At 39.0% G+C, this 26,754-nt stretch overlaps 1 protein-coding gene and 31 non-coding genes across 32 annotated transcripts in view; all 32 read left to right on the top strand.

Annotated features, from left to right (window-relative positions):
- The window catches only part of LOC116058582 (gastrula zinc finger protein XlCGF57.1-like), a 308,880-nt gene that overhangs the window by 78,511 nt on the left and 203,615 nt on the right, over window positions 1–26,754 (top strand). The gene's annotated exons all lie outside the window — the stretch shown is intronic.
- On the top strand, window positions 34–107 carry trnat-agu. The gene has a single exon. It is a non-coding gene; the product is annotated as a tRNA-Thr (tRNA).
- Window positions 1,251–1,323, top strand: trnak-cuu. Its single transcript has one exon. It is a non-coding gene; the product is annotated as a tRNA-Lys (tRNA).
- trnat-agu lies at window positions 1,582–1,655 on the top strand. Its single transcript has one exon. It is a non-coding gene; the product is annotated as a tRNA-Thr (tRNA).
- trnak-cuu lies at window positions 3,308–3,380 on the top strand. Its single transcript has one exon. It is a non-coding gene; the product is annotated as a tRNA-Lys (tRNA).
- Window positions 3,638–3,711, top strand: trnat-agu. Its single transcript has one exon. It is a non-coding gene; the product is annotated as a tRNA-Thr (tRNA).
- trnak-cuu lies at window positions 4,855–4,927 on the top strand. The gene has a single exon. It is a non-coding gene; the product is annotated as a tRNA-Lys (tRNA).
- trnat-agu lies at window positions 5,185–5,258 on the top strand. Its single transcript has one exon. It is a non-coding gene; the product is annotated as a tRNA-Thr (tRNA).
- trnak-cuu lies at window positions 6,931–7,003 on the top strand. Its single transcript has one exon. It is a non-coding gene; the product is annotated as a tRNA-Lys (tRNA).
- On the top strand, window positions 7,261–7,334 carry trnat-agu. Its single transcript has one exon. It is a non-coding gene; the product is annotated as a tRNA-Thr (tRNA).
- Window positions 8,478–8,550, top strand: trnak-cuu. Its single transcript has one exon. It is a non-coding gene; the product is annotated as a tRNA-Lys (tRNA).
- trnat-agu lies at window positions 8,807–8,880 on the top strand. The gene has a single exon. It is a non-coding gene; the product is annotated as a tRNA-Thr (tRNA).
- Window positions 10,023–10,095, top strand: trnak-cuu. Its single transcript has one exon. It is a non-coding gene; the product is annotated as a tRNA-Lys (tRNA).
- Window positions 10,354–10,427, top strand: trnat-agu. The gene has a single exon. It is a non-coding gene; the product is annotated as a tRNA-Thr (tRNA).
- trnak-cuu lies at window positions 11,571–11,643 on the top strand. Its single transcript has one exon. It is a non-coding gene; the product is annotated as a tRNA-Lys (tRNA).
- trnat-agu lies at window positions 11,902–11,975 on the top strand. Its single transcript has one exon. It is a non-coding gene; the product is annotated as a tRNA-Thr (tRNA).
- trnak-cuu lies at window positions 13,117–13,189 on the top strand. Its single transcript has one exon. It is a non-coding gene; the product is annotated as a tRNA-Lys (tRNA).
- Window positions 13,447–13,520, top strand: trnat-agu. Its single transcript has one exon. It is a non-coding gene; the product is annotated as a tRNA-Thr (tRNA).
- Window positions 15,172–15,244, top strand: trnak-cuu. The gene has a single exon. It is a non-coding gene; the product is annotated as a tRNA-Lys (tRNA).
- trnat-agu lies at window positions 15,502–15,576 on the top strand. Its single transcript has one exon. It is a non-coding gene; the product is annotated as a tRNA-Thr (tRNA).
- Window positions 17,232–17,302, top strand: trnak-cuu. The gene has a single exon. It is a non-coding gene; the product is annotated as a tRNA-Lys (tRNA).
- trnat-agu lies at window positions 17,560–17,633 on the top strand. Its single transcript has one exon. It is a non-coding gene; the product is annotated as a tRNA-Thr (tRNA).
- Window positions 18,777–18,849, top strand: trnak-cuu. Its single transcript has one exon. It is a non-coding gene; the product is annotated as a tRNA-Lys (tRNA).
- trnat-agu lies at window positions 19,107–19,180 on the top strand. Its single transcript has one exon. It is a non-coding gene; the product is annotated as a tRNA-Thr (tRNA).
- Window positions 20,322–20,394, top strand: trnak-cuu. The gene has a single exon. It is a non-coding gene; the product is annotated as a tRNA-Lys (tRNA).
- On the top strand, window positions 20,652–20,725 carry trnat-agu. The gene has a single exon. It is a non-coding gene; the product is annotated as a tRNA-Thr (tRNA).
- On the top strand, window positions 22,398–22,470 carry trnak-cuu. Its single transcript has one exon. It is a non-coding gene; the product is annotated as a tRNA-Lys (tRNA).
- On the top strand, window positions 22,728–22,801 carry trnat-agu. Its single transcript has one exon. It is a non-coding gene; the product is annotated as a tRNA-Thr (tRNA).
- trnak-cuu lies at window positions 23,924–23,996 on the top strand. Its single transcript has one exon. It is a non-coding gene; the product is annotated as a tRNA-Lys (tRNA).
- Window positions 24,253–24,326, top strand: trnat-agu. The gene has a single exon. It is a non-coding gene; the product is annotated as a tRNA-Thr (tRNA).
- On the top strand, window positions 25,470–25,542 carry trnak-cuu. Its single transcript has one exon. It is a non-coding gene; the product is annotated as a tRNA-Lys (tRNA).
- trnat-agu lies at window positions 25,800–25,873 on the top strand. The gene has a single exon. It is a non-coding gene; the product is annotated as a tRNA-Thr (tRNA).

The raw sequence follows: 26,754 nt of genomic DNA, 5'->3' as shown, positions 1-26,754 counted from the left end.
TGGAAGATTTAATATTACAGAAGTGCACGTGGAGGTGCTGTGGCTTAGTTGGTGAAAGTGCCTGTCTAGTAAACAGGAGATCCTGGGTTCAAATCCCAGCAGCACCTTGTTGTTGCAGTGATCACCCCTCTTTACATTCCATCTGCATGTTTACCCTATCCCCATGCTACACAGTATAGAACAAGTACACTACCCCTGTAGCAAATGGTAAAAGTTAACACAAAGGACTGTTTAGACTGTTCTTTAACATGTCACAATCTTGAACCACATCTTACAATTCTAGAACTTCAACCTGACAATGTAATACTACAACTTCAAATTCTACAACTGTAAATAACATTCTAGACCAGCAATTTGACAGTCTAGAATATCTAGCCCAGCTTAATTTAACATTCTAGAACTCTAACTTAACATTCTAGAATTGTATTGTTACACTCTTGAACTGCATCTTAAAAATCTAGAACGTTAACCTGACATTCTAATACTACAACTTAAAATTCTAGAACTGTTATGAACATTCTAGAAGTGCAATCCCTCTGGAATTATTGTGCAATGTCTCCGAAAAGTCCCACTCTTCCCGGCAGGATTAATAAGAATCTGGAAGGGCTACAAAGACACAGAAGTACTCTTTAGAAAGGACTAGCTGTCGGCTAACGAGGTACAGCTACGTCGAGACGATGGGTCCAACGGTCGCGAAGCATCTAAACTCTGTGTAAACATATCTAGCCCAGCTTAATTTAACATTCTAGAATGGTAACTTAACATTCTAGAATGGTGTTGTTACAATCTTGAACCACATCTTACAATTCTAGAACTTCAACCTGACAATGTAATACTACAACTTACAATTCTACAACTGTAAATAACATTCTAGGACAGCAATTTGACAGTCTAGAATATCTAGCCCAGCTTAATTTAACATTCTAGAACTCTAACTTAATATTCTAGAATGGTATTGTTACGCTCTTGAACCGCATCTTAAAAATCTAGAACTTTAACCTGACATTCTAATACTACAACTTAAAATTCTAGAACTGTTATGAACATTCTAGAAGTGCAATCCCTCTGGAATTATTGTGCAATGTCTCAGAAAAGTCCCACTCTTCCCGGCAGGATTAATAAGAATCTGGAAGGGCTACAAAGACACAGAAGCACTCTTTAGAAAGGACTAGCTGTCGGCCAACGAGTTACAGCTACGTCGAGACGATGGGTCCAACAGTCGCGAAGCAACTAAACTCTGCAGAAAACTAGCCCGGCTAGCTCAGTCGGTAGAGCATGAGACTCTTAATCTCAGGGTCGTGGGTTCGAGCCCCACGTTGGGCGATGCTGTGTTTGAAAGCGGCAATCTTTGAGTTCAGGACTGTGTTAGTGAGGTGTTTACGACACATGACTGACCAGTTAACTAACATAAAGGGAAATATCCAGAATAGCTTATTATTGCCCTTGGGACTTAAACAGTGCAAACCTCAGCAAAACCGTAGTTATGGTAAATGTTAGAATATATCAATCAGCCAATATATTATACAGCTTATACAAGGTGAAAGACAATGGAAGATTTAATATTACAGAAGTGCACGTGGAGGTGCTGTGGCTTAGTTGGTGAAAGTGCCTGTCTAGTAAACAGGAGATCCTGGGTTCAAATCCCAGCAGCACCTTGTTGTTGCAGTGATCACCCCTCTTTACATTCCATCTGCATGTTTACCCTATCCCCATGCTACACAGTATAGAACAAGTACACTACCCCTGTAGCAAATGGTAAAAGTTAACACAAAGGACTGTTTAGACTGTTCTTTAACATGTCACAATCTTGAACCACATCTTACAATTCTAGAACTTCAACCTGACAATGTAATACTACAACTTAAAATTCTACAACTGTAAATAACATTCTAGACCAGCAATTTGACAGTCTAGAATATCTAGCCCAGCTTAACTTAACATTCTAGAATTGTATTGTTACACTCTTGAACTGCATCTTAAAAATCTAGAACGTTAACCTGACATTCTAATACTACAACTTAAAATTCTAGAACTGTTATGAACATTCTAGAAGTGCAATCCCTCTGGAATTATTGTGCAATGTCTCCGAAAAGTCCCACTCTTCCCGGCAGGATTAATAAGAATCTGGAAGGGCTACAAAGACACAGAAGTACTCTTTAGAAAGGACTAGCTGTCGGCTAACGAGGTACAGCTACGTCGAGACGATGGGTCCAACGGTCGCGAAGCATCTAAACTCTGTGTAAACATATCTAGCCCAGCTTAATTTAACATTCTAGAATGGTAACTTAACATTCTAGAATGGTGTTGTTACAATCTTGAACCACATCTTACAATTCTAGAACTTCAACCTGACAATGTAATACTACAACTTCAAATTCTACAACTGTAAATAACATTCTAGACCAGCAATTTGACAGTCTAGAATATCTAGCCCAGCTTAATTTAACATTCTAGAACTCTAACTTAACATTCTAGAATTGTATTGTTACACTCTTGAACTGCATCTTAAAAATCTAGAACGTTTAACCTGACATTCTAATACTACAACTTAAAATTCTAGAACTGTTATGAACATTCTAGAAGTGCAATCCCTCTGGAATTATTGTGCAATGTCTCAGAAAAGTCCCACTCTTCCCGGCAGGATTAATAAGAATCTGGAAGGGCTACAAAGACACAGAAGTACTCTTTAGAAAGGACTAGCTGTCGGCTAACGAGGTACAGCTACGTCGAGACGATGGGTCCAACGGTCGCGAAGCATCTAAACTCTGTGTAAACATATCTAGCCCAGCTTAATTTAACATTCTAGAATGGTAACTTAACATTCTAGAATGGTGTTGTTACAATCTTGAACCACATCTTACAATTCTAGAACTTCAACCTGACAATGTAATACTACAACTTACAATTCTACAACTGTAAATAACATTCTAGGACAGCAATTTGACAGTCTAGAATATCTAGCCCAGCTTAATTTAACATTCTAGAACTCTAACTTAATATTCTAGAATGGTATTGTTACGCTCTTGAACCGCATCTTAAAAATCTAGAACTTTAACCTGACATTCTAATACTACAACTTAAAATTCTAGAACTGTTATGAACATTCTAGAAGTGCAATCCCTCTGGAATTATTGTGCAATGTCTCAGAAAAGTCCCACTCTTCCCGGCAGGATTAATAAGAATCTGGAAGGGCTACAAAGACACAGAAGCACTCTTTAGAAAGGACTAGCTGTCGGCCAACGAGTTACAGCTACGTCGAGACGATGGGTCCAACAGTCGCGAAGCAACTAAACTCTGCAGAAAACTAGCCCGGCTAGCTCAGTCGGTAGAGCATGAGACTCTTAATCTCAGGGTCGTGGGTTCGAGCCCCACGTTGGGCGATGCTGTGTTTGAAAGCGGCAATCTTTGAGTTCAGGACTGTGTTAGTGAGGTGTTACGACACATGACTGACCAGTTAACTAACATAAAGGAAAATACCCAGAATAGCTTATTATTGCCCTTGGGACTTAAACAGTGCAAACCTCAGCAAAACCGTAGTTATGGTAAATGTTAGAATATATCAATCAGCCAATATATTATACAGCTTATACAAGGTGAAAGACAATGGAAGATTTAATATTACAGAAGTGCACGTGGAGGTGCTGTGGCTTAGTTGGTGAAAGTGCCTGTCTAGTAAACAGGAGATCCTGGGTTCAAATCCCAGCAGCACCTTGTTGTTGCAGTGATCACCCCTCTTTACATTCCATCTGCATGTTTACCCTATCCCCATGCTACACAGTATAGAACAAGTACACTACCCCTGTAGCAAATGGTAAAAGTTAACACAAAGGACTGTTTAGACTGTTCTTTAACATGTCACAATCTTGAACCACATCTTACAATTCTAGAACTTCAACCTGACAATGTAATACTACAACTTCAAATTCTACAACTGTAAATAACATTCTAGACCAGCAATTTGACAGTCTAGAATATCTAGCCCAGCTTAATTTAACATTCTAGAACTCTAACTTAACATTCTAGAATTGTATTGTTACACTCTTGAACTGCATCTTAAAAATCTAGAACGTTAACCTGACATTCTAATACTACAACTTAAAATTCTAGAACTGTTATGAACATTCTAGAAGTGCAATCCCTCTGGAATTATTGTGCAATGTCTCCGAAAAGTCCCACTCTTCCCGGCAGGATTAATAAGAATCTGGAAGGGCTACAAAGACACAGAAGTACTCTTTAGAAAGGACTAGCTGTCGGCTAACGAGGTACAGCTACGTCGAGACGATGGGTCCAACGGTCGCGAAGCATCTAAACTCTGTGTAAACATATCTAGCCCAGCTTAATTTAACATTCTAGAATGGTAACTTAACATTCTAGAATGGTGTTGTTACAATCTTGAACCACATCTTACAATTCTAGAACTTCAACCTGACAATGTAATACTACAACTTACAATTCTACAACTGTAAATAACATTCTAGGACAGCAATTTGACAGTCTAGAATATCTAGCCCAGCTTAATTTAACATTCTAGAACTCTAACTTAATATTCTAGAATGGTATTGTTACGCTCTTGAACCGCATCTTAAAAATCTAGAACTTTAACCTGACATTCTAATACTACAACTTAAAATTCTAGAACTGTTATGAACATTCTAGAAGTGCAATCCCTCTGGAATTATTGTGCAATGTCTCAGAAAAGTCCCACTCTTCCCGGCAGGATTAATAAGAATCTGGAAGGGCTACAAAGACACAGAAGCACTCTTTAGAAAGGACTAGCTGTCGGCCAACGAGTTACAGCTACGTCGAGACGATGGGTCCAACAGTCGCGAAGCAACTAAACTCTGCAGAAAACTAGCCCGGCTAGCTCAGTCGGTAGAGCATGAGACTCTTAATCTCAGGGTCGTGGGTTCGAGCCCCACGTTGGGCGATGCTGTGTTTGAAAGCGGCAATCTTTGAGTTCAGGACTGTGTTAGTGAGGTGTTACGACACATGACTGACCAGTTAACTAACATAAAGGGAAATATCCAGAATAGCTTATTATTGCCCTTGGGACTTAAACAGTGCAAACCTCAGCAAAACCGTAGTTATGGTAAATGTTAGAATATATCAATCAGCCAATATATTATACAGCTTATACAAGGTGAAAGACAATGGAAGATTTAATATTACAGAAGTGCACGTGGAGGTGCTGTGGCTTAGTTGGTGAAAGTGCCTGTCTAGTAAACAGGAGATCCTGGGTTCAAATCCCAGCAGCACCTTGTTGTTGCAGTGATCACCCCTCTTTACATTCCATCTGCATGTTTACCCTATCCCCATGCTACACAGTATAGAACAAGTACACTACCCCTGTAGCAAATGGTAAAAGTTAACACAAAGGACTGTTTAGACTGTTCTTTAACATGTCACAATCTTGAACCACATCTTACAATTCTAGAACTTCAACCTGACAATGTAATACTACAACTTCAAATTCTACAACTGTAAATAACATTCTAGACCAGCAATTTGACAGTCTAGAATATCTAGCCCAGCTTAATTTAACATTCTAGAACTCTAACTTAACATTCTAGAATTGTATTGTTACACTCTTGAACTGCATCTTAAAAATCTAGAACGTTAACCTGACATTCTAATACTACAACTTAAAATTCTAGAACTGTTATGAACATTCTAGAAGTGCAATCCCTCTGGAATTATTGTGCAATGTCTCCGAAAAGTCCCACTCTTCCCGGCAGGATTAATAAGAATCTGGAAGGGCTACAAAGACACAGAAGTACTCTTTAGAAAGGACTAGCTGTCGGCTAACGAGGTACAGCTACGTCGAGACGATGGGTCCAACGGTCGCGAAGCATCTAAACTCTGTGTAAACATATCTAGCCCAGCTTAATTTAACATTCTAGAATGGGAACTTAACATTCTAGAATGGTGTTGTTACAATCTTGAACCACATCTTACAATTCTAGAACTTCAACCTGACAATGTAATACTACAACTTACAATTCTACAACTGTAAATAACATTCTAGACCAGCAATTTGACAGTCTAGAATATCTAGCCCAGCTTAATTTAACATTCTAGAACTCTAACTTAACATTCTAGAATTGTATTGTTACGCTCTTGAACTGCATCTTAAAAATCTAGAACGTTAACCTGACATTCTAATACTACAACTTAAAATTCTAGAACTGTTATGAACATTCTAGAAGTGCAATCCCTCTGGAATTATTGTGCAATGTCTCAGAAAAGTCCCACTCTTCCCGGCAGGATTAATAAGAATCTGGAAGGGCTACAAAGACACAGAAGTACTCTTTAGAAAGGACTAGCTGTCGGCTAACGAGGTACAGCTACGTCGAGACGATGGGTCCAACGGTCGCGAAGCATCTAAACTCTGTGTAAACATATCTAGCCCAGCTTAATTTAACATTCTAGAATGGTAACTTAACATTCTAGAATGGTGTTGTTACAATCTTGAACCACATCTTACAATTCTAGAACTTCAACCTGACAATGTAATACTACAACTTACAATTCTACAACTGTAAATAACATTCTAGGACAGCAATTTGACAGTCTAGAATATCTAGCCCAGCTTAATTTAACATTCTAGAACTCTAACTTAATATTCTAGAATGGTATTGTTACGCTCTTGAACCGCATCTTAAAAATCTAGAACTTTAACCTGACATTCTAATACTACAACTTAAAATTCTAGAACTGTTATGAACATTCTAGAAGTGCAATCCCTCTGGAATTATTGTGCAATGTCTCAGAAAAGTCCCACTCTTCCCGGCAGGATTAATAAGAATCTGGAAGGGCTACAAAGACACAGAAGCACTCTTTAGAAAGGACTAGCTGTCGGCCAACGAGTTACAGCTACGTCGAGACGATGGGTCCAACAGTCGCGAAGCAACTAAACTCTGCAGAAAACTAGCCCGGCTAGCTCAGTCGGTAGAGCATGAGACTCTTAATCTCAGGGTCGTGGGTTCGAGCCCCACGTTGGGCGATGCTGTGTTTGAAAGCGGCAATCTTTGAGTTCAGGACTGTGTTAGTGAGGTGTTACGACACATGACTGACCAGTTAACTAACATAAAGGAAAATACCCAGAATAGCTTATTATTGCCCTTGGGACTTAAACAGTGCAAACCTCAGCAAAACCGTAGTTATGGTAAATGTTAGAATATATCAATCAGCCAATATATTATACAGCTTATACAAGGTGAAAGACAATGGAAGATTTAATATTACAGAAGTGCACGTGGAGGTGCTGTGGCTTAGTTGGTGAAAGTGCCTGTCTAGTAAACAGGAGATCCTGGGTTCAAATCCCAGCAGCACCTTGTTGTTGCAGTGATCACCCCTCTTTACATTCCATCTGCATGTTTACCCTATCCCCATGCTACACAGTATAGAACAAGTACACTACCCCTGTAGCAAATGGTAAAAGTTAACACAAAGGACTGTTTAGACTGTTCTTTAACATGTCACAATCTTGAACCACATCTTACAATTCTAGAACTTCAACCTGACAATGTAATACTACAACTTCAAATTCTACAACTGTAAATAACATTCTAGACCAGCAATTTGACAGTCTAGAATATCTAGCCCAGCTTAATTTAACATTCTAGAACTCTAACTTAACATTCTAGAATTGTATTGTTACACTCTTGAACTGCATCTTAAAAATCTAGAACGTTAACCTGACATTCTAATACTACAACTTAAAATTCTAGAACTGTTATGAACATTCTAGAAGTGCAATCCCTCTGGAATTATTGTGCAATGTCTCCGAAAAGTCCCACTCTTCCCGGCAGGATTAATAAGAATCTGGAAGGGCTACAAAGACACAGAAGTACTCTTTAGAAAGGACTAGCTGTCGGCTAACGAGGTACAGCTACGTCGAGACGATGGGTCCAACGGTCGCGAAGCATCTAAACTCTGTGTAAACATATCTAGCCCAGCTTAATTTAACATTCTAGAATGGTAACTTAACATTCTAGAATGGTGTTGTTACAATCTTGAACCACATCTTACAATTCTAGAACTTCAACCTGACAATGTAATACTACAACTTACAATTCTACAACTGTAAATAACATTCTAGGACAGCAATTTGACAGTCTAGAATATCTAGCCCAGCTTAATTTAACATTCTAGAACTCTAACTTAATATTCTAGAATGGTATTGTTACGCTCTTGAACCGCATCTTAAAAATCTAGAACTTTAACCTGACATTCTAATACTACAACTTAAAATTCTAGAACTGTTATGAACATTCTAGAAGTGCAATCCCTCTGGAATTATTGTGCAATGTCTCAGAAAAGTCCCACTCTTCCCGGCAGGATTAATAAGAATCTGGAAGGGCTACAAAGACACAGAAGCACTCTTTAGAAAGGACTAGCTGTCGGCCAACGAGTTACAGCTACGTCGAGACGATGGGTCCAACAGTCGCGAAGCAACTAAACTCTGCAGAAAACTAGCCCGGCTAGCTCAGTCGGTAGAGCATGAGACTCTTAATCTCAGGGTCGTGGGTTCGAGCCCCACGTTGGGCGATGCTGTGTTTGAAAGCGGCAATCTTTGAGTTCAGGACTGTGTTAGTGAGGTGTTACGACACATGACTGACCAGTTAACTAACATAAAGGAAATACCCAGAATAGCTTATTATTGCCCTTGGGACTTAAACAGTGCAAACCTCAGCAAAACCGTAGTTATGGTAAATGTTAGAATATATCAATCAGCCAATATATTATACAGCTTATACAAGGTGAAAGACAATGGAAGATTTAATATTACAGAAGTGCACGTGGAGGTGCTGTGGCTTAGTTGGTGAAAGTGCCTGTCTAGTAAACAGGAGATCCTGGGTTCAAATCCCAGCAGCACCTTGTTGTTGCAGTGATCACCCCTCTTTACATTCCATCTGCATGTTTACCCTATCCCCATGCTACACAGTATAGAACAAGTACACTACCCCTGTAGCAAATGGTAAAAGTTAACACAAAGGACTGTTTAGACTGTTCTTTAACATGTCACAATCTTGAACCACATCTTACAATTCTAGAACTTCAACCTGACAATGTAATACTACAACTTCAAATTCTACAACTGTAAATAACATTCTAGACCAGCAATTTGACAGTCTAGAATATCTAGCCCAGCTTAATTTAACATTCTAGAACTCTAACTTAACATTCTAGAATTGTATTGTTACACTCTTGAACTGCATCTTAAAAATCTAGAACGTTAACCTGACATTCTAATACTACAACTTAAAATTCTAGAACTGTTATGAACATTCTAGAAGTGCAATCCCTCTGGAATTATTGTGCAATGTCTCCGAAAAGTCCCACTCTTCCCGGCAGGATTAATAAGAATCTGGAAGGGCTACAAAGACACAGAAGTACTCTTTAGAAAGGACTAGCTGTCGGCTAACGAGGTACAGCTACGTCGAGACGATGGGTCCAACGGTCGCGAAGCATCTAAACTCTGTGTAAACATATCTAGCCCAGCTTAATTTAACATTCTAGAATGGTAACTTAACATTCTAGAATGGTGTTGTTACAATCTTGAACCACATCTTACAATTCTAGAACTTCAACCTGACAATGTAATACTACAACTTACAATTCTACAACTGTAATAACATTCTAGGACAGCAATTTGACAGTCTAGAATATCTAGCCCAGCTTAATTTAACATTCTAGAACTCTAACTTAATATTCTAGAATGGTATTGTTACGCTCTTGAACCGCATCTTAAAAATCTAGAACTTTAACCTGACATTCTAATACTACAACTTAAAATTCTAGAACTGTTATGAACATTCTAGAAGTGCAATCCCTCTGGAATTATTGTGCAATGTCTCAGAAAAGTCCCACTCTTCCCGGCAGGATTAATAAGAATCTGGAAGGGCTACAAAGACACAGAAGCACTCTTTAGAAAGGACTAGCTGTCGGCCAACGAGTTACAGCTACGTCGAGACGATGGGTCCAACAGTCGCGAAGCAACTAAACTCTGCAGAAAACTAGCCCGGCTAGCTCAGTCGGTAGAGCATGAGACTCTTAATCTCAGGGTCGTGGGTTCGAGCCCCACGTTGGGCGATGCTGTGTTTGAAAGCGGCAATCTTTGAGTTCAGGACTGTGTTAGTGAGGTGTTACGACACATGACTGACCAGTTAACTAACATAAAGGGAAATATCCCAGAATAGCTTATTATTGCCCTTGGGACTTAAACAGTGCAAACCTCAGCAAAACCGTAGTTATGGTAAATGTTAGAATATATCAATCAGCCAATATATTATACAGCTTATACAAGGTGAAAGACAATGGAAGATTTAATATTACAGAAGTGCACGTGGAGGTGCTGTGGCTTAGTTGGTGAAAGTGCCTGTCTAGTAAACAGGAGATCCTGGGTTCGAATCCCAGCAGCACCTTGTTGTTGCAGTGATCACCCCTCTTTACATTCCATCTGCATGTTTACCCTATCCCCATGCTACACAGTATAGAACAAGTACACTACCCCTGTAGCAAATGGTAAAAGTTAACACAAAGGACTGTTTAGACTGTTCTTTAACATGTCACAATCTTGAACCACATCTTACAATTCTAGAACTTCAACCTGACAATGTAATACTACAACTTCAAATTCTACAACTGTAAATAACATTCTAGACCAGCAATTTGACAGTCTAGAATATCTAGCCCAGCTTAATTTAACATTCTAGAACTCTAACTTAACATTCTAGAATTGTATTGTTACACTCTTGAACTGCATCTTAAAAATCTAGAACGTTAACCTGACATTCTAATACTACAACTTAAAATTCTAGAACTGTTATGAACATTCTAGAAGTGCAATCCCTCTGGAATTATTGTGCAATGTCTCCGAAAAGTCCCACTCTTCCCGGCAGGATTAATAAGAATCTGGAAGGGCTACAAAGACACAGAAGTACTCTTTAGAAAGGACTAGCTGTCGGCTAACGAGGTACAGCTACGTCGAGACGATGGGTCCAACGGTCGCGAAGCATCTAAACTCTGTGTAAACATATCTAGCCCAGCTTAATTTAACATTCTAGAATGGTAACTTAACATTCTAGAATGGTGTTGTTACAATCTTGAACCACATCTTACAATTCTAGAACTTCAACCTGACAATGTAATACTACAACTTACAATTCTACAACTGTAAATAACATTCTAGGACAGCAATTTGACAGTCTAGAATATCTAGCCCAGCTTAATTTAACATTCTAGAACTCTAACTTAATATTCTAGAATGGTATTGTTACGCTCTTGAACCGCATCTTAAAAATCTAGAACTTTAACCTGACATTCTAATACTACAACTTAAAATTCTAGAACTGTTATGAACATTCTAGAAGTGCAATCCCTCTGGAATTATTGTGCAATGTCTCAGAAAAGTCCCACTCTTCCCGGCAGGATTAATAAGAATCTGGAAGGGCTACAAAGACACAGAAGCACTCTTTAGAAAGGACTAGCTGTCGGCCAACGAGTTACAGCTACGTCGAGACGATGGGTCCAACAGTCGCGAAGCAACTAAACTCTGCAGAAAACTAGCCCGGCTAGCTCAGTCGGTAGAGCATGAGACTCTTAATCTCAGGGTCGTGGGTTCGAGCCCCACGTTGGGCGATGCTGTGTTTGAAAGCGGCAATCTTTGAGTTCAGGACTGTGTTAGTGAGGTGTTACGACACATGACTGACCAGTTAACTAACATAAAGGGAAATATCCCAGAATAGCTTATTATTGCCCTTGGGACTTAAACAGTGCAAACCTCAGCAAAACCGTAGTTATGGTAAATGTTAGAATATATCAATCAGCCAATATATTATACAGCTTATACAAGGTGAAAGACAATGGAAGATTTAATATTACAGAAGTGCACGTGGAGGTGCTGTGGCTTAGTTGGTGAAAGTGCCTGTCTAGTAAACAGGAGATCCTGGGTTCAAATCCCAGCAGCACCTTGTTGTTGCAGTGATCACCCCTCTTTACATTCCATCTGCATGTTTACCCTATCCCCATGCTACACAGTATAGAACAAGTACACTACCCCTGTAGCAAATGGTAAAAGTTAACACAAAGGACTGTTTAGACTGTTCTTTAACATGTCACAATCTTGAACCACATCTTACAATTCTAGAACTTCAACCTGACAATGTAATACTACAACTTCAAATTCTACAACTGTAAATAACATTCTAGACCAGCAATTTGACAGTCTAGAATATCTAGCCCAGCTTAATTTAACATTCTAGAACTCTAACTTAACATTCTAGAATTGTATTGTTACACTCTTGAACTGCATCTTAAAAATCTAGAACGTTAACCTGACATTCTAATACTACAACTTAAAATTCTAGAACTGTTATGAACATTCTAGAAGTGCAATCCCTCTGGAATTATTGTGCAATGTCTCCGAAAAGTCCCACTCTTCCCGGCAGGATTAATAAGAATCTGGAAGGGCTACAAAGACACAGAAGTACTCTTTAGAAAGGACTAGCTGTCGGCTAACGAGGTACAGCTACGTCGAGACGATGGGTCCAACGGTCGCGAAGCATCTAAACTCTGTGTAAACATATCTAGCCCAGCTTAATTTAACATTCTAGAATGGTAACTTAACATTCTAGAATGGTGTTGTTACAATCTTGAACCACATCTTACAATTCTAGAACTTCAACCTGACAATGTAATACTACAACTTACAATTCTACAACTGTAATAACATTCTAGGACAGCAATTTGACAGTCTAGAATATCTAGCCCAGCTTAATTTAACATTCTAGAACTCTAACTTAATATTCTAGAATGGTATTGTTACGCTCTTGAACCGCATCTTAAAAATCTAGAACTTTAACCTGACATTCTAATACTACAACTTAAAATTCTAGAACTGTTATGAACATTCTAGAAGTGCAATCCCTCTGGAATTATTGTGCAATGTCTCAGAAAAGTCCCACTCTTCCCGGCAGGATTAATAAGAATCTGGAAGGGCTACAAAGACACAGAAGCACTCTTTAGAAAGGACTAGCTGTCGGCCAACGAGTTACAGCTACGTCGAGACGATGGGTCCAACAGTCGCGAAGCAACTAAACTCTGCAGAAAATAGCCCGGCTAGCTCAGTCGGTAGAGCATGAGACTCTTAATCTCAGGGTCGTGGGTTCGAGCCCCACGTTGGGCGATGCTGTGTTTGAAAGCGGCAATCTTTGAGTTCAGGACTGTGTTAGTGAGGTGTTACGACACATGACTGACCAGTTAACTAACATAAAGGGAAATATCCAGAATAGCTTATTATTGCCCTTGGGACTTAAACAGTGCAAACCTCAGCAAAACCGTAGTTATGGTAAATGTTAGAATATATCAATCAGCCAATATATTATACAGCTTATACAAGGTGAAAGACAATGGAAGATTTAATATTACAGAAGTGCACGTGGAGGTGCTGTGGCTTAGTTGGTGAAAGTGCCTGTCTAGTAAACAGGAGATCCTGGGTTCGAATCCCAGCAGCACCTTGTTGTTGCAGTGATCACCCCTCTTTACATTCCATCTGCATGTTTACCCTATCCCCATGCTACACAGTATAGAACAAGTACACTACCCCTGTAGCAAATGGTAAAAGTTAACACAAAGGACTGTTTAGACTGTTCTTTAACATGTCACAATCTTGAACCACATCTTACAATTCTAGAACTTCAACCTGACAATGTAATACTACAACTTCAAATTCTACAACTGTAAATAACATTCTAGACCAGCAATTTGACAGTCTAGAATATCTAGCCCAGCTTAATTTAACATTCTAGAACTCTAACTTAACATTCTAGAATTGTATTGTTACACTCTTGAACTGCATCTTAAAAATCTAGAACGTTAACCTGACATTCTAATACTACAACTTAAAATTCTAGAACTGTTATGAACATTCTAGAAGTGCAATCCCTCTGGAATTATTGTGCAATGTCTCCGAAAAGTCCCACTCTTCCCGGCAGGATTAATAAGAATCTGGAAGGGCTACAAAGACACAGAAGTACTCTTTAGAAAGGACTAGCTGTCGGCTAACGAGGTACAGCTACGTCGAGACGATGGGTCCAACGGTCGCGAAGCATCTAAACTCTGTGTAAACATATCTAGCCCAGCTTAATTTAACATTCTAGAATGGTATTGTTACAATCTTGAACCACATCTTACAATTCTAGAACTTCAACCTGACAATGTAATACTACAACTTACAATTCTACAACTGTAAATAACATTCTAGGACAGCAATTTGACAGTCTAGAATATCTAGCCCAGCTTAATTTAACATTCTAGAACTCTAACTTAATATTCTAGAATGGTATTGTTACGCTCTTGAACCGCATCTTAAAAATCTAGAACTTTAACCTGACATTCTAATACTACAACTTAAAATTCTAGAACTGTTATGAACATTCTAGAAGTGCAATCCCTCTGGAATTATTGTGCAATGTCTCAGAAAAGTCCCACTCTTCCCGGCAGGATTAATAAGAATCTGGAAGGGCTACAAAGACACAGAAGTACTCTTTAGAAAGGACTAGCTGTCGGCTAACGAGGTACAGCTACGTCGAGACGATGGGTCCAACGGTCGCGAAGCATCTAAACTCTGTGTAAACATATCTAGCCCAGCTTAATTTAACATTCTAGAATGGTAACTTAACATTCTAGAATGGTGTTGTTACAATCTTGAACCACATCTTACAATTCTAGAACTTCAACCTGACAATGTAATACTACAACTTACAATTCTACAACTGTAAATAACATTCTAGGACAGCAATTTGACAGTCTAGAATATCTAGCCCAGCTTAATTTAACATTCTAGAACTCTAACTTAATATTCTAGAATGGTATTGTTACGCTCTTGAACCGCATCTTAAAAATCTAGAACTTTAACCTGACATTCTAATACTACAACTTAAAATTCTAGAACTGTTATGAACATTCTAGAAGTGCAATCCCTCTGGAATTATTGTGCAATGTCTCAGAAAAGTCCCACTCTTCCCGGCAGGATTAATAAGAATCTGGAAGGGCTACAAAGACACAGAAGCACTCTTTAGAAAGGACTAGCTGTCGGCCAACGAGTTACAGCTACGTCGAGACGATGGGTCCAACAGTCGCGAAGCAACTAAACTCTGCAGAAAACTAGCCCGGCTAGCTCAGTCGGTAGAGCATGAGACTCTTAATCTCAGGGTCGTGGGTTCGAGCCCCACGTTGGGCGATGCTGTGTTTGAAAGCGGCAATCTTTGAGTTCAGGACTGTGTTAGTGAGGTGTTACGACACATGACTGACCAGTTAACTAACATAAAGGGAAATACCCAGAATAGCTTATTATTGCCCTTGGGACTTAAACAGTGCAAACCTCAGCAAAACCGTAGTTATGGTAAATGTTAGAATATATCAATCAGCCAATATATTATACAGCTTATACAAGGTGAAAGACAATGGAAGATTTAATATTACAGAAGTGCACGTGGAGGTGCTGTGGCTTAGTTGGTGAAAGTGCCTGTCTAGTAAACAGGAGATCCTGGGTTCGAAATCCCAGCAGCACCTTGTTGTTGCAGTGATCACCCCTCTTTACATTCCATCTGCATGTTTACCCTATCCCCATGCTACACAGTATAGAACAAGTACACTACCCCTGTAGCAAATGGTAAAAGTTAACACAAAGGACTGTTTAGACTGTTCTTTAACATGTCACAATCTTGAACCACATCTTACAATTCTAGAACTTCAACCTGACAATGTAATACTACAACTTCAAATTCTACAACTGTAAATAACATTCTAGACCAGCAATTTGACAGTCTAGAATATCTAGCCCAGCTTAATTTAACATTCTAGAACTCTAACTTAACATTCTAGAATTGTATTGTTACACTCTTGAACTGCATCTTAAAAATCTAGAACGTTAACCTGACATTCTAATACTACAACTTAAAATTCTAGAACTGTTATGAACATTCTAGAAGTGCAATCCCTCTGGAATTATTGTGCAATGTCTCCGAAAAGTCCCACTCTTCCCGGCAGGATTAATAAGAATCTGGAAGGGCTACAAAGACACAGAAGTACTCTTTAGAAAGGACTAGCTGTCGGCTAACGAGGTACAGCTACGTCGAGACGATGGGTCCAACGGTCGCGAAGCATCTAAACTCTGTGTAAACATATCTAGCCCAGCTTAATTTAACATTCTAGAATGGTACTTACTCTAGATGGTGTTACAATCTTGAACCACATCTTACAATTCTAGAACTTCAACCTGACAATGTAATACTACAACTTACAATTCTACAACTGTAAATAACATTCTAGGACAGCAATTTGACAGTCTAGAATATCTAGCCCAGCTTAATTTAACATTCTAGAACTCTAACTTAATATTCTAGAATGGTATTGTTACGCTCTTGAACCGCATCTTAAAAATCTAGAACTTTAACCTGACATTCTAATACTACAACTTAAAATTCTAGAACTGTTATGAACATTCTAGAAGTGCAATCCCTCTGGAATTATTGTGCAATGTCTCAGAAAAGTCCCACTCTTCCCGGCAGGATTAATAAGAATCTGGAAGGGCTACAAAGACACAGAAGTACTCTTTAGAAAGGACTAGCTGTCGGCTAACGAGGTACAGCTACGTCGAGACGATGGGTCCAACGGTCGCGAAGCATCTAAACTCTGTGTAAACATATCTAGCCCAGCTTAATTTAACATTCTAGAATGGTAACTTAACATTCTAGAATGGTGTTGTTACAATCTTGAACCACATCTTACAATTCTAGAACTTCAACCTGACAATGTAATACTACAACTTACAATTCTACAACTGTAAATAACATTCTAGGACAGCAATTTGACAGTCTAGAATATCTAGCCCAGCTTAATTTAACATTCTAGAACTCTAACTTAATATTCTAGAATGGTATTGTTACGCTCTTGAACCGCATCTTAAAAATCTAGAACTTTAACCTGACATTCTAATACTACAACTTAAAATTCTAGAACTGTTATGAACATTCTAGAAGTGCAATCCCTCTGGAATTATTGTGCAATGTCTCAGAAAAGTCCCACTCTTCCCGGCAGGATTAATAAGAATCTGGAAGGGCTACAAAGACACAGAAGCACTCTTTAGAAAGGACTAGCTGTCGGCCACGATGGGTCGAGACGATGGGTCCAACAGTCGCGAAGCAACTAAACTCTGCAGAAAATTAGCCCGCTGCTCAGTCGGTAGAGCATGAGACTCTTAATCTCAGGGTCGTGGGTTCGAGCCCCACGTTGGGCGATGCTGTGTTTGAAAGCGGCAATCTTTGAGTTCAGGACTGTGTTAGTGAGGTGTTACGACACATGACTGACCAGTTAACTAACATAAAGGAAAATACCCAGAATAGCTTATTATTGCCCTTGGGACTTAAACAGTGCAAACCTCAGCAAAACCGTAGTTATGGTAAATGTTAGAATATATCAATCAGCCAATATATTATACAGCTTATACAAGGTGAAAGACAATGGAAGATTTAATATTACAGAAGTGCACGTGGAGGTGCTGTGGCTTAGTTGGTGAAAGTGCCTGTCTAGTAAACAGGAGATCCTGGGTTCAAATCCCAGCAGCACCTTGTTGTTGCAGTGATCACCCCTCTTTACATTCCATCTGCATGTTTACCCTATCCCCATGCTACACAGTATAGAACAAGTACACTACCCCTGTAGCAAATGGTAAAAGTTAACACAAAGGACTGTTTAGACTGTTCTTTAACATGTCACAATCTTGAACCACATCTTACAATTCTAGAACTTCAACCTGACAATGTAATACTACAACTTCAAATTCTACAACTGTAAATAACATTCTAGACCAGCAATTTGACAGTCTAGAATATCTAGCCCAGCTTAATTTAACATTCTAGAACTCTAACTTAACATTCTAGAATTGTATTGTTACACTCTTGAACTGCATCTTAAAAATCTAGAACGTTAACCTGACATTCTAATACTACAACTTAAAATTCTAGAACTGTTATGAACATTCTAGAAGTGCAATCCCTCTGGAATTATTGTGCAATGTCTCCGAAAAGTCCCACTCTTCCCGGCAGGATTAATAAGAATCTGGAAGGGCTACAAAGACACAGAAGTACTCTTTAGAAAGGACTAGCTGTCGGCTAACGAGGTACAGCTACGTCGAGACGATGGGTCCAACGGTCGCGAAGCATCTAAACTCTGTGTAAACATATCTAGCCCAGCTTAATTTAACATTCTAGAATGGTAACTTAACATTCTAGAATGGTGTTGTTACAATCTTGAACCACATCTTACAATTCTAGAACTTCAACCTGACAATGTAATACTACAACTTACAATTCTACAACTGTAAATAACATTCTAGGACAGCAATTTGACAGTCTAGAATATCTAGCCCAGCTTAATTTAACATTCTAGAACTCTAACTTAATATTCTAGAATGGTATTGTTACGCTCTTGAACCGCATCTTAAAAATCTAGAACTTTAACCTGACATTCTAATACTACAACTTAAAATTCTAGAACTGTTATGAACATTCTAGAAGTGCAATCCCTCTGGAATTATTGTGCAATGTCTCAGAAAAGTCCCACTCTTCCCGGCAGGATTAATAAGAATCTGGAAGGGCTACAAAGACACAGAAGCACTCTTTAGAAAGGACTAGCTGTCGGCCAACGAGTTACAGCTACGTCGAGACGATGGGTCCAACAGTCGCGAAGCAACTAAACTCTGCAGAAAACTAGCCCGGCTAGCTCAGTCGGTAGAGCATGAGACTCTTAATCTCAGGGTCGTGGGTTCGAGCCCCACGTTGGGCGATGCTGTGTTTGAAAGCGGCAATCTTTGAGTTCAGGACTGTGTTAGTGAGGTGTTACGACACATGACTGACCAGTTAACTAACATAAAGGAAAATACCCAGAATAGCTTATTATTGCCCTTGGGACTTAAACAGTGCAAACCTCAGCAAAACCGTAGTTATGGTAAATGTTAGAATATATCAATCAGCCAATATATTATACAGCTTATACAAGGTGAAAGACAATGGAAGATTTAATATTACAGAAGTGCACGTGGAGGTGCTGTGGCTTAGTTGGTGAAAGTGCCTGTCTAGTAAACAGGAGATCCTGGGTTCAAATCCCAGCAGCACCTTGTTGTTGCAGTGATCACCCCTCTTTACATTCCATCTGCATGTTTACCCTATCCCCATGCTACACAGTATAGAACAAGTACACTACCCCTGTAGCAAATGGTAAAAGTTAACACAAAGGACTGTTTAGACTGTTCTTTAACATGTCACAATCTTGAACCACATCTTACAATTCTAGAACTTCAACCTGACAATGTAATACTACAACTTCAAATTCTACAACTGTAAATAACATTCTAGACCAGCAATTTGACAGTCTAGAATATCTAGCCCAGCTTAATTTAACATTCTAGAACTCTAACTTAACATTCTAGAATTGTATTGTTACACTCTTGAACTGCATCTTAAAAATCTAGAACGTTAACCTGACATTCTAATACTACAACTTAAAATTCTAGAACTGTTATGAACATTCTAGAAGTGCAATCCCTCTGGAATTATTGTGCAATGTCTCCGAAAAGTCCCACTCTTCCCGGCAGGATTAATAAGAATCTGGAAGGGCTACAAAGACACAGAAGTACTCTTTAGAAAGGACTAGCTGTCGGCTAACGAGGTACAGCTACGTCGAGACGATGGGTCCAACGGTCGCGAAGCATCTAAACTCTGTGTAAACATATCTAGCCCAGCTTAATTTAACATTCTAGAATGGTACTAACATTCTAGAATGGTGTTGTTACAATCTTGAACCACATCTTACAATTCTAGAACTTCAACCTGACAATGTAATACTACAACTTACAATTCTACAACTGTAAATAACATTCTAGGACAGCAATTTGACAGTCTAGAATATCTAGCCCAGCTTAATTTAACATTCTAGAACTCTAACTTAATATTCTAGAATGGTATTGTTACGCTCTTGAACCGCATCTTAAAAATCTAGAACTTTAACCTGACATTCTAATACTACAACTTAAAATTCTAGAACTGTTATGAACATTCTAGAAGTGCAATCCCTCTGGAATTATTGTGCAATGTCTCAGAAAAGTCCCACTCTTCCCGGCAGGATTAATAAGAATCTGGAAGGGCTACAAAGACACAGAAGCACTCTTTAGAAAGGACTAGCTGTCGGCCAACGAGTTACAGCTACGTCGAGACGATGGGTCCAACAGTCGCGAAGCAACTAAACTCTGCAGAAAATTAGCCCGGCTAGCTCAGTCGGTAGAGCATGAGACTCTTAATCTCAGGGTCGTGGGTTCGAGCCCCACGTTGGGCGATGCTGTGTTTGAAAGCGGCAATCTTTGAGTTCAGGACTGTGTTAGTGAGGTGTTACGACACATGACTGACCAGTTAACTAACATAAAGGGAAATATCCAGAATAGCTTATTATTGCCCTTGGGACTTAAACAGTGCAAACCTCAGCAAAACCGTAGTTATGGTAAATGTTAGAATATATCAATCAGCCAATATATTATACAGCTTATACAAGGTGAAAGACAATGGAAGATTTAATATTACAGAAGTGCACGTGGAGGTGCTGTGGCTTAGTTGGTGAAAGTGCCTGTCTAGTAAACAGGAGATCCTGGGTTCGAATCCCAGCAGCACCTTGTTGTTGCAGTGATCACCCCTCTTTACATTCCATCTGCATGTTTACCCTATCCCCATGCTACACAGTATAGAACAAGTACACTACCCCTGTAGCAAATGGTAAAAGTTAACACAAAGGACTGTTTAGACTGTTCTTTAACATGTCACAATCTTGAACCACATCTTACAATTCTAGAACTTCAACCTGACAATGTAATACTACAACTTCAAATTCTACAACTGTAAATAACATTCTAGACCAGCAATTTGACAGTCTAGAATATCTAGCCCAGCTTAATTTAACATTCTAGAACTCTAACTTAACATTCTAGAATTGTATTGTTACACTCTTGAACTGCATCTTAAAAATCTAGAACGTTAACCTGACATTCTAATACTACAACTTAAAATTCTAGAACTGTTATGAACATTCTAGAAGTGCAATCCCTCTGGAATTATTGTGCAATGTCTCCGAAAAGTCCCACTCTTCCCGGCAGGATTAATAAGAATCTGGAAGGGCTACAAAGACACAGAAGTACTCTTTAGAAAGGACTAGCTGTCGGCTAACGAGGTACAGCTACGTCGAGACGATGGGTCCAACGGTCGCGAAGCATCTAAACTCTGTGTAAACATATCTAGCCCAGCTTAATTTAACATTCTAGAATGGTAACTTAACATTCTAGAATGGTGTTGTTACAATCTTGAACCACATCTTACAATTCTAGAACTTCAACCTGACAATGTAATACTACAACTTACAATTCTACAACTGTAAATAACATTCTAGGACAGCAATTTGACAGTCTAGAATATCTAGCCCAGCTTAATTTAACATTCTAGAACTCTAACTTAATATTCTAGAATGGTATTGTTACGCTCTTGAACCGCATCTTAAAAATCTAGAACTTTAACCTGACATTCTAATACTACAACTTAAAATTCTAGAACTGTTATGAACATTCTAGAAGTGCAATCCCTCTGGAATTATTGTGCAATGTCTCCGAAAAGTCCCACTCTTCCCGGCAGGATTAATAAGAATCTGGAAGGGCTACAAAGACACAGAAGTACTCTTTAGAAAGGACTAGCTGTCGGCTAACGAGGTACAGCTACGTCGAGACGATGGGTCCAACGGTCGCGAAGCATCTAAACTCTGTGTAAACATATCTAGCCCAGCTTAATTTAACATTCTAGAATGGTAACTTAACATTCTAGAATGGTGTTGTTACAATCTTGAACCACATCTTACAATTCTAGAACTTCAACCTGACAATGTAATACTACAACTTACAATTCTACAACTGTAAATAACATTCTAGGACAGCAATTTGACAGTCTAGAATATCTAGCCCAGCTTAATTTAACATTCTAGAACTCTAACTTAATATTCTAGAATGGTATTGTTACGCTCTTGAACCGCATCTTAAAAATCTAGAACTTTAACCTGACATTCTAATACTACAACTTAAAATTCTAGAACTGTTATGAACATTCTAGAAGTGCAATCCCTCTGGAATTATTGTGCAATGTCTCAGAAAAGTCCCACTCTTCCCGGCAGGATTAATAAGAATCTGGAAGGGCTACAAAGACACAGAAGCACTCTTTAGAAAGGACTAGCTGTCGGCCAACGAGTTACAGCTACGTCGAGACGATGGGTCCAACAGTCGCGAAGCAACTAAACTCTGCAGAAAACTAGCCCGGCTGGCTCAGTCGGTAGAGCATGAGACTCTTAATCTCAGGGTCGTGGGTTCGAGCCCCACGTTGGGCGATGCTGTGTTTGAAAGCGGCAATCTTTGAGTTCAGGACTGTGTTAGTGAGGTGTTACGACACATGACTGACCAGTTAACTAACATAAAGGAAAATACCCAGAATAGCTTATTATTGCCCTTGGGACTTAAACAGTGCAAACCTCAGCAAAACCGTAGTTATGGTAAATGTTAGAATATATCAATCAGCCAATATATTATACAGCTTATACAAGGTGAAAGACAATGGAAGATTTAATATTACAGAAGTGCACGTGGAGGTGCTGTGGCTTAGTTGGTGAAAGTGCCTGTCTAGTAAACAGGAGATCCTGGGTTCAAATCCCAGCAGCACCTTGTTGTTGCAGTGATCACCCCTCTTTACATTCCATCTGCATGTTTACCCTATCCCCATGCTACACAGTATAGAACAAGTACACTACCCCTGTAGCAAATGGTAAAAGTTAACACAAAGGACTGTTTAGACTGTTCTTTAACATGTCACAATCTTGAACCACATCTTACAATTCTAGAACTTCAACCTGACAATGTAATACTACAACTTCAAATTCTACAACTGTAAATAACATTCTAGACCAGCAATTTGACAGTCTAGAATATCTAGCCCAGCTTAATTTAACATTCTAGAACTCTAACTTAACATTCTAGAATTGTATTGTTACACTCTTGAACTGCATCTTAAAAATCTAGAACGTTAACCTGACATTCTAATACTACAACTTAAAATTCTAGAACTGTTATGAACATTCTAGAAGTGCAATCCCTCTGGAATTATTGTGCAATGTCTCCGAAAAGTCCCACTCTTCCCGGCAGGATTAATAAGAATCTGGAAGGGCTACAAAGACACAGAAGTACTCTTTAGAAAGGACTAGCTGTCGGCTAACGAGGTACAGCTACGTCGAGACGATGGGTCCAACGGTCGCGAAGCATCTAAACTCTGTGTAAACATATCTAGCCCAGCTTAATTTAACATTCTAGAATGGTATTGTTACAATCTTGAACCACATCTTACAATTCTAGAACTTCAACCTGACAATGTAATACTACAACTTACAATTCTACAACTGTAAATAACATTCTAGGACAGCAATTTGACAGTCTAGAATATCTAGCCCAGCTTAATTTAACATTCTAGAACTCTAACTTAATATTCTAGAATGGTATTGTTACGCTCTTGAACCGCATCTTAAAAATCTAGAACTTTAACCTGACATTCTAATACTACAACTTAAAATTCTAGAACTGTTATGAACATTCTAGAAGTGCAATCCCTCTGGAATTATTGTGCAATGTCTCAGAAAAGTCCCACTCTTCCCGGCAGGATTAATAAGAATCTGGAAGGGCTACAAAGACACAGAAGCACTCTTTAGAAAGGACTAGCTGTCGGCCAACGAGTTACAGCTACGTCGAGACGATGGGTCCAACAGTCGCGAAGCAACTAAACTCTGCAGAAAACTAGCCCGGCTAGCTCAGTCGGTAGAGCATGAGACTCTTAATCTCAGGGTCGTGGGTTCGAGCCCCACGTTGGGCGATGCTGTGTTTGAAAGCGGCAATCTTTGAGTTCAGGACTGTGTTAGTGAGGTGTTACGACACATGACTGACCAGTTAACTAACATAAAGGAAATACCCAGAATAGCTTATTATTGCCCTTGGGACTTAAACAGTGCAAACCTCAGCAAAACCGTAGTTATGGTAAATGTTAGAATATATCAATCAGCCAATATATTATACAGCTTATACAAGGTGAAAGACAATGGAAGATTTAATATTACAGAAGTGCACGTGGAGGTGCTGTGGCTTAGTTGGTGAAAGTGCCTGTCTAGTAAACAGGAGATCCTGGGTTCAAATCCCAGCAGCACCTTGTTGTTGCAGTGATCACCCCTCTTTACATTCCATCTGCATGTTTACCCTATCCCCATGCTACACAGTATAGAACAAGTACACTACCCCTGTAGCAAATGGTAAAAGTTAACACAAAGGACTGTTTAGACTGTTCTTTAACATGTCACAATCTTGAACCACATCTTACAATTCTAGAACTTCAACCTGACAATGTAATACTACAACTTCAAATTCTACAACTGTAAATAACATTCTAGACCAGCAATTTGACAGTCTAGAATATCTAGCCCAGCTTAATTTAACATTCTAGAACTCTAACTTAACATTCTAGAATTGTATTGTTACACTCTTGAACTGCATCTTAAAAATCTAGAACGTTAACCTGACATTCTAATACTACAACTTAAAATTCTAGAACTGTTATGAACATTCTAGAAGTGCAATCCCTCTGGAATTATTGTGCAATGTCTCCGAAAAGTCCCACTCTTCCCGGCAGGATTAATAAGAATCTGGAAGGGCTACAAAGACACAGAAGTACTCTTTAGAAAGGACTAGCTGTCGGCTAACGAGGTACAGCTACGTCGAGACGATGGGTCCAACGGTCGCGAAGCATCTAAACTCTGTGTAAACATATCTAGCCCAGCTTAATTTAACATTCTAGAATGGTAACTTAACATTCTAGAATGGTGTTGTTACAATCTTGAACCACATCTTACAATTCTAGAACTTCAACCTGACAATGTAATACTACAACTTACAATTCTACAACTGTAAATAACATTCTAGGACAGCAATTTGACAGTCTAGAATATCTAGCCCAGCTTAATTTAACATTCTAGAACTCTAACTTAATATTCTAGAATGGTATTGTTACGCTCTTGAACCGCATCTTAAAAATCTAGAACTTTAACCTGACATTCTAATACTACAACTTAAAATTCTAGAACTGTTATGAACATTCTAGAAGTGCAATCCCTCTGGAATTATTGTGCAATGTCTCAGAAAAGTCCCACTCTTCCCGGCAGGATTAATAAGAATCTGGAAGGGCTACAAAGACACAGAAGCACTCTTTAGAAAGGACTAGCTGTCGGCCAACGAGTTACAGCTACGTCGAGACGATGGGTCCAACAGTCGCGAAGCAACTAAACTCTGCAGAAAATTAGCCCGGCTAGCTCAGTCGGTAGAGCATGAGACTCTTAATCTCAGGGTCGTGGGTTCGAGCCCCACGTTGGGCGATGCTGTGTTTGAAAGCGGCAATCTTTGAGTTCAGGACTGTGTTAGTGAGGTGTTACGACACATGACTGACCAGTTAACTAACATAAAGGGAAATATCCAGAATAGCTTATTATTGCCCTTGGGACTTAAACAGTGCAAACCTCAGCAAAACCGTAGTTATGGTAAATGTTAGAATATATCAATCAGCCAATATATTATACAGCTTATACAAGGTGAAAGACAATGGAAGATTTAATATTACAGAAGTGCACGTGGAGGTGCTGTGGCTTAGTTGGTGAAAGTGCCTGTCTAGTAAACAGGAGATCCTGGGTTCGAATCCCAGCAGCACCTTGTTGTTGCAGTGATCACCCCTCTTTACATTCCATCTGCATGTTTACCCTATCCCCATGCTACACAGTATAGAACAAGTACACTACCCCTGTAGCAAATGGTAAAAGTTAACACAAAGGACTGTTTAGACTGTTCTTTAACATGTCACAATCTTGAACCACATCTTACAATTCTAGAACTTCAACCTGACAATGTAATACTACAACTTCAAATTCTACAACTGTAAATAACATTCTAGACCAGCAATTTGACAGTCTAGAATATCTAGCCCAGCTTAATTTAACATTCTAGAACTCTAACTTAACATTCTAGAATTGTATTGTTACACTCTTGAACTGCATCTTAAAAATCTAGAACGTTAACCTGACATTCTAATACTACAACTTAAAATTCTAGAACTGTTATGAACATTCTAGAAGTGCAATCCCTCTGGAATTATTGTGCAATGTCTCCGAAAAGTCCCACTCTTCCCGGCAGGATTAATAAGAATCTGGAAGGGCTACAAAGACACAGAAGTACTCTTTAGAAAGGACTAGCTGTCGGCTAACGAGGTACAGCTACGTCGAGACGATGGGTCCAACGGTCGCGAAGCATCTAAACTCTGTGTAAACATATCTAGCCCAGCTTAATTTAACATTCTAGAATGGTAACTTAACATTCTAGAATGGTGTTGTTACAATCTTGAACCACATCTTACAATTCTAGAACTTCAACCTGACAATGTAATACTACAACTTACAATTCTACAACTGTAAATAACATTCTAGGACAGCAATTTGACAGTCTAGAATATCTAGCCCAGCTTAATTTAACATTCTAGAACTCTAACTTAATATTCTAGAATGGTATTGTTACGCTCTTGAACCGCATCTTAAAAATCT

The sequence above is a fragment of the Sander lucioperca genome, chromosome 24, assembly GCF_008315115.2.
Source record: "Sander lucioperca isolate FBNREF2018 chromosome 24, SLUC_FBN_1.2, whole genome shotgun sequence".
Taxonomy (NCBI): domain Eukaryota; kingdom Metazoa; phylum Chordata; class Actinopteri; order Perciformes; family Percidae; genus Sander; species Sander lucioperca.
This window is presented reverse-complemented; position numbering and strand designations above follow the sequence as displayed.